Raw genomic sequence first — 12,556 nt, forward strand, 5'->3', positions numbered from 1 at the left:
AGAGCAAGTGTGGCAGAGGCAATGCCCACGTTGGCAGGCGTAGCCACACAGCACACAGCACAGCAGAGCACAGCCAGCCCAGGGATTTCCTGGCAGGTCTGAGGTTATGTGGGAAGTTGAATCCGCAGATCCAAAGGTGCAGGTCTAGGCACACACATGGCCATATCGTAACTTACAGAAGGACTAGGATTCAAGACAGCCCCTGAACAGAGGTAAGGAGCCTGTGCTTCCTACAACTCCTCACAAGTGTGATACACGACCAAACAGCTCCCTCATTCATTTTTTTGACTTTGTTTTTATAAATTCATCTTTACCAAAATCTCCATCTTCTGTAATTGTATTCAACAGAAGTAAAAGTTCATGTATATTGAATATTTTCAGTGCCATAAGTCATTGCAGATTTTCACTGGATTCTCTAATTATGTTTGTGTTGGGGGATATGCAGCTTACTTTGGAATCATGCGTATCATTGGGTTCTGCTTTATACTGGAAAAGTTGCTGCAAAATCTGGAAAGATTTTATTGCATATCTACTGCTTGTTTTGACCTAACAGATTACATTTGAAATATGTACTGAATAATCTATTAATGTATTGACCAATTTGCATGACCAATTTTCATGGAAAGAATGTCACACTTCACTTTGATAGTTTTACCTCACACTAAAATAATTGTGTACTTATTTTTCTCTGAATTATACATGCTTACTTATTCTCTGGGGCTTTGTGTAACATTTAAAAACAACAGCAATATTAGTAAAGAAACCATTTTAAATCTTAAGTTTTAAAAATACCAAGTAATAACCTTAGAAAAAATAATTAACATAGTTATTAACATAGTCACTTGAATTCCTGGAAAATGTGTGAAACAGGTACCTGGGCTTGCCTTAAGCAGTGGTCTTAACATGTACTTTAAGGCTGGGATCAACAGCAACAGTACATTGAAACATGTGGTTATTCTCATGCACAGCGTAAACATCCTCCCCACAGCTGTGGCCAGAAGGTTGAGTGAGCAAGAAATAGAATAGAAAAAGAGGCAGTATTTTAACATGAATCGTGGCACTTTTATATGTATAAAATATGTAAAATATTATGTGACATATATATAACATGACATTTTCCATGAATAATGGAGAAACTTCTGGGGAGATCAACTGAACTTAAAAAAAAAAAGGTAAGAGTCACCCCTTTTGTGGATCCCTGCCACAAACATTTGTGACAAAATGTTTGTCTCCAGCATAACAGGGTATTAGAAATGGCACTAAATACCTGAGATCCATGTGTCAGTGGTCACAGAAGGAGGTAACCATGGTAAAGTTTAAAAAAAAAGAACTTAAAATAATGAAAGAAAGCCAACAAAACTTAGTATTCAATGCTACTTTTATATACAAGGATATTGCTCATAATTTTAGTCAATTTTTACCTATAAAAGGGCTGCTTTTTTTTTATACCTTCCCTTGAGGTGTTCAGTGCTTGTCTGCTCATTTGTCAGAACACAGAGTTAAATGGAGCCCAGATCAGGTCCAGTGCAAACACTTAGATATTCAGTTCTTGTTTTCTGTTTTCACTCCTTGAGATGCATTTTTTAATTCCTTAGGCAAGCAAAAGATCTTATTAGCTATCAGGGAGGGAGTTAACAGAAGTAGTTCTTTATCTTCCTGGATGACAGCAGAGAAGACTGGAGGAAAATTCTGTGTGTGGGCTTGGAATCTGATACAGACAGTATACCCCTACACTGAGCATCCAGCTGAAGAGTGACATTAATCATGTCCAGTCTTATCTAAACTCAGCAAAATCTCTGGAAAGTCTCTCATGGAAGTCTGTAACTGAAACAAGATTTAATACAGTGGGAACAAGATGATATATAGAAAGATGTGAGAAAAATATTCTTTTTTGCTTCTTTTTCTATTACAATTGGCCAAACAGTTTGAAATAATGTACCAGCATAAACTTTGTTATGTCTGTTGGGGAAAAGCAGAGGAGGATAAAGAATATAATCAATCGGTTTAAAATGCCATATTATGTTGCCCTTTATGTTGAAATGTTGTCAATTCCAAGCACAAAATACCCTGGAATTTGAATCAGAAGGATGCTCTAAGACATTTTCTGGTTCATTGCCCTGCAGTGTGGATAAATTGGTGTCTCCAAAACTAAATTATGAGATGCCTTGAGATATTCTGCACCTTTATTTCCACCAGCAACCTCGGAAGTGATAATCCCATTGGACCTTGAGTAGACTTATGCCCCACAGGTCTCATTCAATCATTTTTCTGTTATGCTATATTCAGATGCTGCTGAATTTATTTTCTAAGAGGCAGGGTTTCAGGTACCAACTGACTGGCTATTTTCATTTACAGAAATAATTTGATTAGCAATATGTCATCTTCTACTATAATGCCCTGTAGTTAATTAGAATGTCGGTGGGGGGAGTAGCATGTATCATTTATTAGTTTCTTCACATAAATATATGATATGAATAGTGGAAATGGACTAATATATGCATATTTATTGGTAGCATATTTTTTATGATCCTCAAGCCTCCTTATTTTTTATTCTATACCATTCCATGAATGGTAACTGCATTCCTAAGAAACCATTTCAGGTTTCTCCATGAGAACACCCTTTACCATATGGTAGCATAATAAATTAGCAAACCTTTGCTTTCAGAGTATGTCTTAATCATAACATGAAACATGAAATAATAAATTTTAGCTACACAGCATCTTATTTTTATATTAAAGCTTGATAAAATCGGCTACTTCTATTTTAGTTGTGATTTACTCTTTGGGAGTTTACAGTCTGTAGTGACATTCTTATTCTAGGTGCCTCACCATATACAAGTTCTTTCTGTATTTGACTCTCTCAGTCAAATACTGTGATCGGTAAAGTCTGTTTTCATTCCACAGAAAAAAAATCACCCAGATATTCGTTTGCTTTCCTTGAATGCAGGTTTGTAGGTTCAAATATTCCTATGAAAGAATATCAAGGTGAATTGCATTAAAACAGTTTAAAGTTTATTTGTGTGAAACCAACACTTAGTCTTGTCACTACTGGCATGAAATATTTTAGCTATCACAGAGATATGATATATTTTAGCTATTGTAGAAATTCTGACTTTTATTTTAGAATATTATCAAACAATGGTATTGTTGCATTATTGAGCATGTAATTATTCAGTGCAGAAACTGAAGTTGTTGCTTTATATTTATTAGATATTCTTCATTCAGTAGCATAAGTAGATCAAATGTAGACAACTAGTACAGATCACTAGCTGGTGAGAGGAGTTGTGGTCATGCTGGTTTACTGATTTGAAGCCCTTCTGGAGCTGCTACAGATATTGGAATGGGGAGATTAGGTGAAATAAACCTAAAACCGACATGCTTGATTTTGCATATAAGTGCAATCAGTTGGAGTTAGGCCAAGATCCCCAATGTGCATAAATTTAGGGAGATGTTGAAGCAAGTTAGTAGCCTTGTAGTGCACAGTGTAGCATAAGACTCATGCAGTGGGAAAATGTTAACTTTGTATCAGCATAAACAGTGTTAAGTTTGTTCCTAGTGAAATTTCTAGTCACAAAAATCTGAAGATGTGCTAGGTGTTTTGTTTTGTTCTGGTTTTATGCACTGTATCACAAGGAGCACAAGTTAAATACTGTTATGACAAAAGGTTGAGTACCTTTTTGCATCTGTCCCTGTAGAGGTCATCCATTCCTAACTCAATATTAATTCTTTCTTGAAACAGATAAATTACATTTCCTGTCACAGCAGTAAACTCACAGATGTTCAAATCCACAGCAGATTCTCAAATATAAAAATACTGCACATTTAGATTTAAAACCTGCTTTCCAGTATTTAGGACAGTGATGTATACTGGGATTCTGTTTAAGATTCTAACATGTAAACTCTCCTCTCCTTTCCAGGGGTAAGTTAAATGACATCACTGTCTAAGGGCTCCCATAACAGTCAGTGAGGAGAAACAGGTCTGTCAGGAACCATAGAGAAATGCTGAGTTGTTTGATCACCAGGTGTTTCTTAAGGGTGAAGCAAATCTTCTTAGCTGAATCGATTGAATAGACTAAGGAAGCAATTTGGTTGCCTAAGACAGATGTTTAAGATGACAATAATATATTCTTCCTGGTCTTCAGCTACTACATCAGAAAACCACAAGTCTCCTTTTAATCCTGTTTCATATCTGCCAACTTCATGCAGGTATCTTTGGAGGTCTATATTCACAAAAACACTGATCACTATGGAAATTTAAAGGTTAACTCAGATGTTGACACCTACAACACAGTTAAGCTGCCTAGATATAGGTAATTTACATTATCTAACACTTCTTCAGATGTAATAAAATTTTCATCCTTCAGATGGGACAAAAGACATAAAAAAGGTCTGTACTCTTCTATAGAAGTTAATATTAGCTCATATATGATGCCCTGAAAATTCTCAAGTGTCAGTATGTAATTATATTTAGTCTATATAGTAATTCTCAGGTTTAGATGTTTTGCATTTACATTTTGTTGTATCGTATTGTATCTATAAAGCAACGGTATTACACACATGTAAAGTCCAATAAAGTCACTCAGTTATTTCAACATTGAGACAAGGTAAGATGGTACAGACTAGAACATTATTGTTTCATGTATTAAACATACAAGTCTAGATAATATGGTAGGAGGAAGGAGAGAACACACTGTCCACATAACTGTGATCAAGGATAAACTATAACTGAGAACATGGCTTGGTATTTTGGAACCCTACCAAGCATAGATACGGCCAACTGAATGTATGGGCTCTGCAGTAACAGGACAAGACCTTCTCCACCTTTATGTTATATCCTAAGCTTAACAGGTGCAAGCTGAGACTCCTGCATGTCCACAATCAAATGTAATACTACATGTTAGAAAATGAGATATGCCTAGAGTGATAGAATTGCCATCATGAATAGATATGAAAAAATGGTTAATGAGGTATGTAACTGGGCAGACTAAGACGTCTTAGGATGGCAGCATGGAAGAAGAAGGAAAGATAGGTGCAAAAGAAGAGGACCTCCAATAGTCTTACAGTATCACCTACTCCATTTTGAAACCAGGGACACCAGCTGAAATGGCAAACATATAAGTTGGACCAGGTTTAGTAATTATTCATTCATGTTACTCCACCCTATTGCCTGTTTACAACAAAGTGCCCTAAATCAGAGTATCTGATATGCTAGTAACCAGTAAATCAAGTTTTCTGAAAGTCTAGGGCAAAACAGAGTGTGGGCATTTGCACATGAAACTTCACCCACTACAAATCTTTCACAAAAAACCCCAAAACTAAGGTTGAAGTTTGTGTTTTTATTGATTTATGACTCAGAATTTTGAAGTGTAACAGGAAGCACCGTAACATCTTATGTGGTATGTGTGTATTTACAAGTAAGCTAGTATCTAGGTGGTTGCATAGTTTGCTAATTTTACTGTGTAAGAGCTCAGCTGGTAAATTCACAATAGATTTTGGTGGGGGGTTACCTTTGAGTTACAGTACTCAAAGGTAACAGACTTCTTGGTTACTCATATAAAGTCAAATGAGCAATTGACACAGATGCAGAGCTAAGTCGGTTGAGAAACAATATATTAGAAGACTTAAGTTAATTCTCTTTAGAGTTCAAGCAGGATAATTTAAAGTTTTGTAGAATATACATAGATGAACTGTTTGTAAATGACTAATACAAAGAAGATTTTGAAAATAAAAGAAGATGCATATGTTGTATAAAATTATGCTAAATATTCTTGATAATTCTGGCAATGAAGAGCTAGCCTTTATCCCTAGGGTGCAAGTCATTAGCTCACAGAAAAATAAAAGACTTGGTTTTAAAAAATCTTTAAGAAATTATAGAGAAAAAATGGGGAAATAGAGACAATAGCCATATGCCAAGCCATATGCCATACATTGTTCCTGGAAGATCTCAATCCTATATACTCATTATATGTGAAAAGTGCAAGTGATTTGAAAGATATAGAGTTGATAAATTAAAAAAGAAAAAAAAAAAGAGAAAAATATGTTTTTCAGTGATGTTCTTATTATGATTATTATAGAGGAAAAATTATATTCACTAGAAATTAGGCTATTCCTAATATATTTATATAACTCCCTTATTTATATTACTCCCTTGTGTATTGGATATCTGATCTATTTAACTTATACTGCCTCTTAATTAAAATACAGTATCTGTTATTTGACCCTGACAACCAAAAAATTACTGGCTGTGTTCAGAATTGCAGCTTCAGAGCAGAATGCAATCCATTGTTCTGATGCTGCTGATGTTTAAGGTAAGAGTGATTACCAAAACTGGTAATGAAATCTATTCCTGATTTTTCAATAATTTCAAGATAATACAGGACAAATACTGTATAACAAGACAATACTATTTTTATGGTTTTAGGAGTGCATAATTGAAAAGTATCATGACTATTGTATGTTTTTAACTTTAAGCTAACCAATTCAAAACTACTCAGGCAAAGTTTACACTGACTTATTATATTTAATTTGTAATTTAGTTGTTCCTGTCAGTAGAGCTCAGCTCATCTCAGGTTTAAATGCCTAAGTTCTAATCATGGGAAGTTACAATTTTTCTTCAATAGTCTTATTTATAGTTAGTAGTGCATTCACTGAAATTGTACTCTTGGTCAATTGAAAATAATTTAAAAATATAAAAATATCCAAGAAAGTATTTTGAGCTAAGAAAATATCTGTAGTAAGTAATTTGGGTTTTTTTCTTTTTCTATTTAACTTTTTTCCTTCTATTTATCTTTTTTTCCTTCTTCCCCAACCTGTTCTCCTTCCCTCTCCTATCTAATGTTGTTAGGGAATAACTAATTGTCTCACTTCCCAAGAGAATTCCCTATGCTTTAGAGTCTGCAGAGGTGATTTGCTTTCTTTTTAAAGTTGTTCTTTTTAAAATTATTTCATATATTGTGGAGAAGGGAGGGAGTTCAAAATATGCTACTTATCAGCCGATTGCCATAGCTACCTACTTATCAGAGAATTATCTTTTTCTCTTTCAGCCTGAAAATGATGAAGATATTCTGAGTTACTTAATAGCAACATTTGCTTAGTATTTATTTAGTATTTATTTTTCAAGGACACACACACACACACACACACACACACACTCACAGCATATTTATTTAGTAAACAAATAATAAAGTATTTCTACAACTCTGACTTGTAATTCTTATCCCAAAACATTAGTCTTTGACTTGCATGATTTTGTGACAAAAGACAATTCAATTCAATTTCTGCCCTAACTGGTGCATAATAGAGGGTCTTGACCCTGAATTTTTCTTAGAATATGTTTCAGTCCAGTTGTTCCCACTGCAAGGGAAAAGGCTTGTGTTCCATTTGAGGGAGTCTTTAGGAAAAATTAGTTCTCCATGTCAGTTCATTTCAGAGCAAAGAGACGCATATTTACAGCCTGACCACAAATGTTAATTTATGGACAAGGTAACAGTGTCTTGCAAACCTTGTAGAGGCTTTCGTTAAATGCCTGAGTGAAGGAAGAATGTGGAATGCACTAAAAATTCTTGTGATTTATGCTCCAAAACTTAATACAACCACATTTACAACCACAAGCAAACTGCTTTTATTTTATATTATATTAAGTTTTTACATTAGATTATGCTTTCCTCATTTTTTAAAATTACTGATGATGTTACACTTGTCCAAAAATGGTACAAGGAACAAAGAAGCTCTACAAGATTTCCTTGGCTAGCCTTACATGAAGTTCTATCATTTTAATCCCCTGCATCTCTTTGTCAAGACCCACTTAAATATCAGCTAGGTACCTCACTTAAACTTCTTGGTTGGAAGGCTATTCTATTATTTCATGCTCTGACAAGTGTTATTTTCCTTCTAAAAATATTGCTTTGCCACAGATAAAGAGGGAACTATTTGTAAAATTCACTGGGAACCATGAATTACGAGACAGCAACCCTCATTTGGCTGCTGCTTCTCTTATCAGTTATACCAACTTCCAAGTTATACCCACTTGTCTCACCTTAAAAGTTTCTTTTATTGTATCACCTCAAAAGTCCTAGAAGGCTAATGGATTTATTTTTATGAATATTTGGAGGTAAAAGCAGACAAATTGAGTATCTGAAACATTTTTATAAAACTGATTGGAAGAAGGCTTATTGCTAATTTTGATAATGTCTAATGCCATACCTGATCAAGGAAATTGACATTTTTTTGTTAAAATACCGGAAAATATTTTAAGATGAAAGTTTCATGTTTTCTGGATTGAAGGCTGTGAAGTTTCTTTTCCTGTGCTTAGGAAAACAGACACAAAAACCCCAAGCTCTGAAGAGTCTGAATCCAATAAAACTGCATGGCACGGACAACCTTGAGCATGGACCAAGTGTGAAATCCTTTAAAATAATTTGTTTGAAGTTAAAGACTGAAAAACATGGAAAGATTTTTTTTTAATAAATCATGTAAATTCAAGTTTGATTGTGTTAAGCCTGGACAAATGGAACATTCATATGATAGTAATCTTTTGAGAAGCAGTCTTTGACATAAATGAAAATGAGAAATTCACTAAGGAAAATGAGAGTATATGACTCTGCTGTTGGTTTTACCAGGAAGGATAAACCCTGTTTGTTCTGTTCTTCAAGGAGAGTGTTTTTGGCACATGGCAGCCCAGTGAGACAGGATTACACCACGGTAGATAATGCTTCAGCTTCTCAGGGCTGTCGTACTCAAATATTGCTGCAGAACCAGAGCAGGCAGAGACACTGTAGAAGTCTGTGAACTGTATTTCACCATTCTTAGAAGTTTTTAACTATAAAAAGGTTTACACTTTCATTTTTATGCCATAGAGGACTGGAGATTGGGTTTGGTGTGTTACAGGCTTGAGAAATTACAGAAATAGAAATGACAAAAGTTGTTTTAGCTTATTTTTCAGAACAGCTATACTGTTTAACTATACATCGGGTGATGTAAAAAGGGAGTGCCCACTCTAACACACACATAAAATGCATTATATTCTTCCTTTGTAGTATTATTGTGATCTTCTCTTCTTAAACTTATTAAGGCTAGAAAAGATGTATTACGTCAGCACACATGCTGACTGGGAAGGTTCAAAAGCAAAACATGCCTTTTGTTTTTCACAATGGCAATATAATATTGTCATCATTGTTTTCTAATAATTTCCCTGTAAATCTATGCATTGTCTTTCTGCTTTTGTACATCAAGCAGGCATTTTCATTGTGCTAATTAAATGGCAGACACTTCTTTTTCCTCAAAGGTTGAAATGCACTTATTTCAGCATTTATTCTGTTTATATATATATGCTTGGAATTTTTTCTGATAAAACCACATATAATCAGACAATTCCAATTCAATCAGTGAAATTTTAAGCAGAAATGCTATCATTGACGTCTAGGGGAGTTAAGTAAATGCTAATAAACATAGTATTATCTATATATTTAAGTTCTCTGCCAAAATATGACTCCTCTAATGCTTTTTCTTTAAAATTCACACTCTCTTATTTATTTCTTGAAAAATAGTATGAAGGATCATCATACTAGGATTATAATTCAATATTCAGTCAAACCATAATTTGGTTTCCCTTATTATTTTTATGTTACTTAGTAGTTGGGATTTTCTCTCTCCTGAAACCTTCACATATATATATCTATATATGTAGTACTTTTTATCCCTTTTGATAGCAGTTACTTAAGAAGAAATTAAGAATTCTTAATTCTTAAGAATATATTAAATTACTTAAAATTTATTAAATACTATTAAGTCCAGTTTACCCACCTCCTATAGTCCTGAGCAGGAATATCACAATTATAAATTTTGAAGCAGGGACTTACTCCTATTCCTCCGTGTTTTCTTTTTAGTCCTTCTGTATAGTACTTAAATTTATGTTTCCTTCTTTTCCCACAGTGTTGGGGTTTTTGTTTTTTGAAAGATACTTCTTTGGTTTGTTGCACTACAGCACTTGCAGTTGACAGACTGCAAGGAAAAATGAAGACATTATTGATAATTTAATCAAAATTATTATTACTCCATTAAACTAATGCTAATACCAATACGCCAAATTATACATTTATTACAGCTAATTCACACTAATAATACAGTTTATTTTTTTCTCACTCCTCCAGTGTGTTGGTAAAGCCAGATATCAGTATCACAAATCCAAAAAGAGTTTGACGTAACTTTGGGTGCCACCTTGCTTTTCCAGCTACATAAGATTATTTTTATATGCTTGCAAAACCATCAGATTACTTGCTTGTTCTTCATATGTTATCAATTAGATTATGTAATCATTATTTATTATATGTTGATTATTTCTTTATTGTCTTTGTTACCCTAAAGCTGGTTTTGATCATCTGCTGACCATTTGAAATTAGTTTGTAGAGCTGAGGATCTGGGTCTGATCTTTCAAGGCCCCTGTGGTTACCCCTGGCTCCACTCAGCTGTGTGACAATCCTTTTCTAGTGTCATAGTTAGCTTGCTCTGAATCACACCATAGCTACAAGTTGGTTTTAGTTATGTTCTGGTTTTGGCTGGAATGGAGTTAACTTTCTCCACAGTGGTTGGCATGGAGCTGTGTTTAGGATTTGTGACAAAAACAGTGCTGATAACACAGGGATGTTCCAGCTCTTGCTGAGCAGAGCTTACCCAGAGCCAAGGCCTTTTCCACCTCTCACCCCACCCCAGCAGTGAGGAGGCTGGGGGTGCACAAGGAGCTGTGAGGGGACACAGCCAGGACACCTGAGCCCAAGTGACCACAGGGATAGCCCAGAGCATGTGGTGCTGTGCTCTGCATACAGAGCTGGGGGAAGGAGGAGGGGGAAGATGTTTGGGAGTGAGGAAATTTTTTTTCTTAAGTCACCCTTACCTGTGATAAAGCCCTCCTTTCCTGGGTATGGCTGAGCACTGGCCTGCCCATGGGAAATAGTGAACAACCCCCTTGTCTTGCTTTGCCTGTGTGCTTTTCCTTTACCTATTAAACTGTGTTTATCTCAAACTCAGGTTTCTCACTTTTACCCTTTTAATTGTCTTTCCTGTCCCCCAGAGGACTAAGTTGCTGCATGAGGCTGAACTGCTGGCTGGGGTTAGACTGAAACCATCCATTACATGCATAAATATATCAACACTATGGTAACAGAAGGCATCACCTCATACCACTGGGCAAAGAAGATTTACAGCTAAACTAAACGTCTAATGGCCATCTGGTCATTCTCCAAGGGGGCTAAGGAGATTCTGAGAAAGCCTGATAGATCCTGAGACTTTTGCTGCTCTTGCAGCAAAGACTGTTCTCTTACTTGCATTTGGCATTATGAGGCTACAAATATTTCTAGAGCTTTGTGAAGTGGTTGTCAACATCAAAGTTCCATTTTTTTTTTGAGCTGGGTTGTCTTTGAGCTGGGGAATACATTATGGTATTCAGTTCAATTAGTAATCTGTTGATTATATCAATTTGGATTTCAGGATATTATAAAATGATTTTCTCATATATTGAAGTTTTTAGAACCTTCATACAAATTTGGCCACAGTCCTTGAGTCAGTAATGCAGTTCCCTATAAAATTCACATTTAATTTTGTTTCTACTTGGATTTAATAGTAAACCCATTACTGGTTCCAAGGCTCTTAAATATTATGCTGATGGCTGCCAATTTTTGTCCTAGGGACATTTACATAGCAGGTAGAGAGATGCCTAGGCTTATTTTGTATGTTATGGCCAAAAGCAAATTCAAGCTGACTCCTTAGTCTGTAAAAGCAATGAAAAGGTCTTATTCCTTGGACATGATTACACCCTTGCAAGGCTTAAAACCTCTCAGATAGAAGAGGAAATTGAAATAGGTCCAAGAGATGCATGGAATCAGAATAAACCTAGTACACTACGTAGAAAATGTATTGAGAAAGATAAAGTATCAAAAGAGTTTAGAGGACAATTTTGAAATAAGTTCCTGAAGGAATCTAAAAATAAAAATACATTTCTAAGCCTGTAACACAGTATATTTCAGTTATACAAAAAACTAATAAATTAATTAATTAATTAAAAAAAAGGAAGTTTTACCAGAAGCCCAGTCTTCTGTGCCGAGTTTGCATGGAAATGTTTTGGTCTAAGGAAACTATAGGGGTGGCTTCTGTGAGAAGCTTGCCAGAAGCTTCCCCCATATCCAACAGAGCCAGTGCCAACCAACTTCATGGCAGACCCACCACAGGCCATGGCCAAGCCCATCAGTAACAACAGCAGTGGCTTTGGCATAACAGATTTAAGAAGGGGAAAAGTTGCTTCACAACAACTGCAACTTTTTGAGCAGTTTCTCCTGCAGCCCATGATGCAATCCCTCTGCAACCCATGGATGTCCACACTGGAAAAGAGATCCACCTGCAGCTCCTGGAGAGCTCCATGCCCAGCAAGTGAATGCCTGAAGGAGGCTGTGACCCCATTGGAAGTTTGTGCTAGAGACAGCTCGTGGCAGGACCTGTGGCCCCATAGAGAGAGGAGTCCAGGTTCCATCCATTGTGCTTTTTGATGAGGCTTCCACTGTGCTGGGGC

This window comes from Poecile atricapillus, chromosome Z (genome assembly GCF_030490865.1).
Source record: "Poecile atricapillus isolate bPoeAtr1 chromosome Z, bPoeAtr1.hap1, whole genome shotgun sequence".
Classification (NCBI taxonomy): domain Eukaryota; kingdom Metazoa; phylum Chordata; class Aves; order Passeriformes; family Paridae; genus Poecile; species Poecile atricapillus.